The 6,815-nt window shown below is 36.2% G+C and overlaps 1 pseudogene; it reads right to left on the reverse strand.

Moving 5' to 3' along the window:
- Positions 1 to 335: 335 nt before the first annotated feature.
- LOC132283553 (small nucleolar RNA R71) lies at positions 336 to 433 on the reverse strand (annotated as a pseudogene).
- Positions 434 to 6,815: the final 6,382 nt, after the last annotated feature.

Raw genomic sequence — 6,815 nt, forward strand, 5'->3', positions numbered from 1 at the left:
AATATAATGCATCTACATACATTTAATTGCCCCCTTTTAGAGCACATCACTATGAAATTAAACCACAAACTATTTAAATGCTTCCTAACTATCATGGACTTCCAAGTGAAGAACCTTACAAGCATTTGGATGAGTTTCTTGAAGTATGTTTCACCGTGAAATACACGGACATGCCGGAAGGGGTTTTAAGATTAAAACTTTTTCCTTTCACCCTTAAGGACAAGGAAAAATATTGGTTTAACAATCTTAGGCCTTTTTTGATAACTTCTTGGGCAGAAATGCAACAAGAGTTATTGAAAAAGTATTATCCGGTTTCAAAGACCAATGCTATAAGAACTTCCATTAGAGAATTTTCTCAAATAGATGGGGAATTATTTCATGAGGCATGGGAAAGATTTAATGACTTGCTTAGAAAGTGTCCACATCATGACATTCCTAAGTGGTAATTAGTTCAATACTTCTTTAAAAGTTTGTCGGATAATCACAAAGGTATGGTAGATGCATCTATGGGTGGGTCTTATCTTGATAAGCATGAAAATGAAGTTTGGCAATTGTATGAAAGTATGAATGAGAATTCAATGCATAGATCCTTGTCTTCCAAGAATGGTAGAAACTTAGGTGGAAGGAAGAATGTTGGCTCGTATCAAGTTGACAATTCCAATGACATAGCCGCCGAAATGAAATCATTGTCTCAAAGGTTTGATCAATTTTTGATCAACTAAAATTCGGTGAATCAAGTGTCTTCTTCCCCTAATCATACTCATTATGTTTCAAATTAATCTTGTATGATTTGTGCTAGTGTTTTACATTCTACTTCCAATTGTCTCGATGGACATGTGCAAAAAGGAGCACCAAGAACAAGTAAATGCCACTTTTGTTCACCAAGGGAATAATCCCTATGGCACACATTACAAAATCTCAGATGGAGGAACCATCCAAACTTCTCTTGGAAAAGCCAAGGGGAAGGCTCTAACCCTCCCCAAGGTGGTTTTCAAGGAAAATATGTTCCATCTCCAATGCAAAGCCAAGGTTCCTAAGGTTATAGATCATCATTTCAATCATCACATGGAAACCAATTCTCAAATTCTCATTTTCCTAATCAATCTTCTTACTCTCAAGGAAATTCTAAGAGTCTCGCTTTTGAGGAAAAAGTGTTGACCACGTTAGGTACTTTAAAGGCAAACATTCACTTGCTTCATTCCCATTCTCAATCTATTGCGAAGCTAGAAACCCAAGTCAGGCAAATAACTAGTACCTTGAATGCCAGAGAGAAAGGGAAGATGCTTTTAAATACCCCACCAAAACAACAATTTGTGGTGGAGATCAATTCCTCATCGGAGGGTCACACAATTGAATATGTTAATGCGGTGACAACCTTGAGGAGTGGAAATATGGTTGACAACCAAGTAGGTGTTTCTAATGAAGAGAGTGAACCGGTGCGACCAAAAGTTGACACCCATCCCGTTTCACATTCTATTCCTCCTTCATTGCATATGCATGAACCCTTTGTTCAGAAAGTACTGAAAAATGAATTGAAAAAGGATTTGAAAAATTCTTCTGTTGAAGCTATTTTGAAGAAAGACTTTGAAAAGGTTTTTGAGCCAAAGACTCCATTTCCGGATGCCTTGAAAGGATCCATTTCTATTGATAAACAAAAGACCAAAGTGAATGAAATAATTGAAGTGTTTAGGCAAGTGAAGATCAATCTTCCACTTTTGGATGCAATTAAGCAAATTCCGGCTTATGCCAAGTTTTTGAAAGATCTTTGCACTCAAAAGAGGAAAAACAAGTGCCAAGCACCAAAGAAAGTGGTCTTAACCAAGCAAGTGAGTTCCATTTTGCAACATAACACTCTTCCAAAATTTAAGGACCCCGGTTCACCTACTACTTCTTGTATCATTGGTGACCATGTCATAACCGGGCTCTTCTTAATTTAGGAGCAAGTGTTAATCTTCTTCCTTATTCAGTGTATGTTATATTGGGCTTAGGGGATTTGAAACTGATGTTGGTAGTTTTGCAACTTTCCGATCGATCCATCAAAAAGCCCCTGGATATTATTGAGGATGTGTTGATTAAAATTGATAAATTCTTTTTCCTGGTCGATTTCATTGTCATTGACATGGAACCGGTCCCAAATCCCTAGAATCAAATTCCCGTTATCCTTGGTTGTCCATTCTTGGCAACCGCCAATGCCAACATGAATTGTAGGACGGGGATAATGAAAATTTCATTTGGGCACATGAAGGTGAAATTGAATATATTTAATCCAACCCCAAGTTCAATGGATAAGCATAAAGAAGTGTGTATTGTGGAAAAATGTCTTGACAATGAATTTGAAAAAGTTGAGTCTTTACTTGAAAGTGGAATTTCCAAAAGTTCATCTTCTAAAATGATTTCGAAGAAAGTTGTTTCAAAAAAAAAGTTTGAAAGGGCATAGAAGCCTAAAAATTGCATTGACAAAGGACCATCAATCTCCTTTGAATCAAATCCAACAAGTTCTCTAGGGAACCATTTGTTGGGTGGGATTCAAAAATCCATTCACCCCGTTAAGGAGGGGATGCATCATAAGATTTTTGATTCGGGCTAAAAAAGCCCAACGTCTTGCTAGAGACGTTAAAGACTAGTGCATTTCGTAGGGTTTAACAACCCTATTCCTCCCTCATTTCTGTTTTTATATGTTTTTGCGTCGTTTAGATATGAGTTGATTTGAAAAATCCAGCTAGAGAGCCATTTTCTGCATTTTGAGTATTGCCAGGGACATTTCGATCGATCGAACTCAAGTTCGATGGATCGAAGTCCCACTTCGATTGATCAAATCACTTGTTTTGAGGATTTTTGACATTTCATTTTGATCGATCAAAGGTAAGTTCAATCGATCGAAATCCATATTGGATCGATCGAAGTTAAGGGTTCGATTGATCGACGCATTTCGATTGATCGAAAATGCGTCATTTGAAAATTTTGGAAATCCCTTTTGGCCAGTTCAGCTTCCTATTTCTCTTTTTCTTTTTCTTTTTCTTTTCTCCCTATTTTTCCTTATTATTTTCTTTTTCCTTTTCTTTTTATTTTTCTTTTTCTTTCCTATTCATCTTCTTCCTCTCTTCTAAACCCTAGCCACCACCATTTTTTTTTTCTCTCCTCGAATCCATATCCACCTCCTCCCTCTTACTCTATCTCATTCTCATTCTCCCTCATCCTTTCTCCCTCAACCTCACCATCTTCCTCTCATCCCGGTGAAGAATCTGAGAGCCCAAGCTTCCCGCCGCAAACCTCCATAGTCGCCGGTGGTGCTTTTGGCCATTTGCCCAAGCTCTTCTCTCCAATCTCTATATTTTTCTCTCGATTAGCATCAAAAACACCATTTCCAGTCGATTTAGGCTAAGGAAATCCCAAATCAACCTCCGGCGACACCTGAAGATTCCGGCGAGTCTCCGGTCACCTTCTCCGGCACCTGTGAGGTTCAAAAACCTTCGTTTTGCTCCAGATTTCTCCCTTTTCTCCCCTTTACTCACTAAAATTGTTGGGTAAGTTCTAATTTGTTGATTTTTATTTTATTTTGCTTCATTTTATTTTTATTTTTATTCTGTTTCTTGCTTTCTTTTTGCGTTTAAAATTTTTCACTTTAATTTTCTTTTTGTATATAATTTTGTTTATATAATTTGAAAACAAACTAGAAAATTAGAAAATACTAAAAACAAATAAAAATAGAAAAATAAAAATAACAAAAGAAAAATAAATTTCTTGTTGAAAATTGTTGCTTAACAAAAATATTTGGAACCAACTGATTTGGGACTGAATTATGATGTATGTTGAATGTTGATGAGAACAAATGAAGATGGATTGTCGTTGTTGATGGTAGTTGTTAGTAGGAACGGGCAAATTGTATTGGATTTGTGGATTATTGTGGGCGGTGTCCCTAATTGATTGTTGACTTGTGGGTTGTTAATGATTTAAATGTTTAAATTGATTGTTAATGGATGTTTGTTGTATTTGCAAATTTTTGGGATGTCCATTTTTAAGGGAAAACCATGCCGGATTTTCGTAAAATTTCTACACTTTGATTTTAAAATCCAAAACAACATGTGGTTTGATTTTTGTACTTTGAAATGAAATTTGAAAAGAACTTTAAAGATGGTTTTGGAATGAGAAGAGACAAAATGTTCAAATGTTTTCCAAGTTGAGCTATTGATGTTGATTTTGAAATGGCATTGAAAAATTGACTTGTTGTGAGCATAGTTCCATCATGTTTCCTTTACTTATCTTGAATATGAATTGTATGGATGTGTTTCAAGTTGTCTAAATTGCTTGCAAGCATGATTTGACTTGAACTCTTTGAAAATTGAAAATGTTAAGTCTTGTCTGAATGCATCAAATGTTTTAATGGACCTCTTTGCAAAGTTTTAGCTGGATTGAGTGCATTATTTTGGTACAATGATCTCTTATTGTTGAAATGCTTTGTGATCACACTTGTTGGGTTTCAAATGATTCAAAAAGGAAAATTTTGTACTTTGTTTGCAAAATTTGAAGTTGAATTGCATGATTCCTTCAATTGATTTTCATTCATTGCATGATTCTTGTCATGAAGTTTTTCTACAATGTAATTGAATATCTTGACACCAAAGTTTTTAAAAATTCCAATTTTGCCCACAAGTGTTGAAAAATTCAAAAGTTGACCAAAATGCCCTTAACTAAGTTGAAACTTGTTCCATTTGATTCCCTTGCATCCATTTGCATGATCCTGTTTTGAACTAAAACGTGAACCAAGTTAGGACTGTGTCTCCCTTGATATTGCTATTTATCTGATTCCATGCTATTGCCTCGATATCTTATATACTTGTGATCATTCTTGATGACCGAGGTTTTTTCCGGTCCAAATTCTGACATACAGATGGTAAGCTTCTTGTATTCTTAATATTTGTTCATTCTCTGCTTCATCTAAGCATCAGAGGAGGTCACGAGCCATAAGTGATCATAGGATGTTGATTTTGTTGCATTGCAAGTATAGGATATTTCTTTGTCTGGAGTTGTTCTTACTTGTGCATCATTCCAATATATACCATCTAGTTGCATACCATGCCCAGGATTCTTTCTTGAACTTGTCTGTCATAATATGCCTTGGATTACTGTGTTTTGCAACCGTGCATTTCACTTAGTCTTTAATGTATGACATGCCTATTTCTTGAGTCCTAGGTTGACATTTGCCATGCCTATATGCTCCATGTTATCGTATTGCTCTATTTGCTCTTCATTGTTGCACTTGTAGACATTCTTGCTAAGAATTGATACGATGTCATCCTGGAGTCTACTTGTCATATCATTGCAGCATTTTCTTGAGTTTTAGGTTTGTGAATACATGTTGCATTCTTTACGCACATCACAGCTTATACTTATTCTGTTGATCATGTTTTTGCTCAGATTGTTCCATATGTGACTTTTTTGCCCTCTATACCATCATTACATATCTGATCTATTTTGTTTAGCTAAAGCAAATTTTAATTTGATTCTGAAGTTTTCTTATTTACCTCTTGCACAAGCATGATCCTATTTGTCTATTATCTGTTTCGTCTTTATTCAGACATGCTTTGTGTATCCTTCTCCTTTGCTTACCTTATCCTTTACCTGTGCACTGATTTAAAACTAGTTTTGCAGATGCAGCGTCGAAGAAAGACTCTTGCCAGGAAATGAGTTCCCCTAGTGCAACAGCCTGCACATCCAGTTACAAAATCTTCTTCTTCATCTTTTTCATCTTCTTCTGCTACTATGGATGGTGAGCAGGCCATTGTTAGAGAGGTCCCCACTAAGACTTAGGCTAGCAAGGCCCGGGAGACCAAGTATAGATTTGATACAGAGCTATTCTCTACACTGGACCAGACTAGATGGTCTTATGATGAGTTAGTGAGGTGGGGCATTGCTGCTATTATATCATTGATGCATATGCTTTGATAGTTTTTAGTGTGACCATTTTCAGACAGGTTTTTGGAATCTAAGTTTGGGGTTGCACCTTCCAAAGCTAAGCCTCCATTGCCGGGTCCCTTTTGCTTTACCCATTTGGTATACTCTTTCCATTATCTGTTGCTTCTTTGTACATTAAGGACAATGCATAGATTAAGTTTAGGGGTGTATTAGCATATCTTATATGTCACACTTCATTTCTATGCATGTGGTATGATTTTTGAATCTGGGCTATGATTTTGATCTTTTGAGGACCATGATACTTACAATTTAAATATTACTTGACTTGAGAGTACAATACTCCTTGTATACCTTATGGATGCCATTTATGAGTAAATTTTTCAAAAGATTGATATCATGCTTGCACTTGTGGTCCACATCATCCTGATTTTGTGATTGTTTTGAGATTTACTCTAGGATTCTACATTAGCATAAGCGCACACTAGCATTCATTTGTGGGGTATATGCTTTGTTGATTATTGAATTGGTTATATCCCAATTGAGCTAGTAATGCATTGAAAGCTTTCATCTTAACAAAAGTGGATGATAATCCTTTTTTTCTAGCCTCATCAAGCACTGAATTTCTCACGTCGAAAGGTGGAGGGCCCAAACTCTAGGTTAATAACTTGAAAAAAAAGAAGAAGAAAAGTTGCAAAAGCAATAAAAAAGTGAGGACTTCTCCCAAAAGGTGAGAAGTGGGAAATGATTAGATGGAGGTTGTTTTGATTTGTAGCCTAGTTGATTTGAGCTTGTAAGTCCATAGGGGTGTTTAAACGCCTAATGCCCTAAAGCCGTCTGGTTTGGGAGTCATTGACCTAACGCTCGACCTTATAGATCGCTAGAAAGCTTAATAGATCAGCAGA

Source organism: Cornus florida, unplaced genomic scaffold (genome assembly GCF_030987335.1).
Source record: "Cornus florida cultivar Cherokee Brave unplaced genomic scaffold, ASM3098733v1 CherokeeBrave_3.0.0_Hap2_Chr01, whole genome shotgun sequence".
In the NCBI taxonomy this organism is placed as follows: domain Eukaryota; kingdom Viridiplantae; phylum Streptophyta; class Magnoliopsida; order Cornales; family Cornaceae; genus Cornus; species Cornus florida.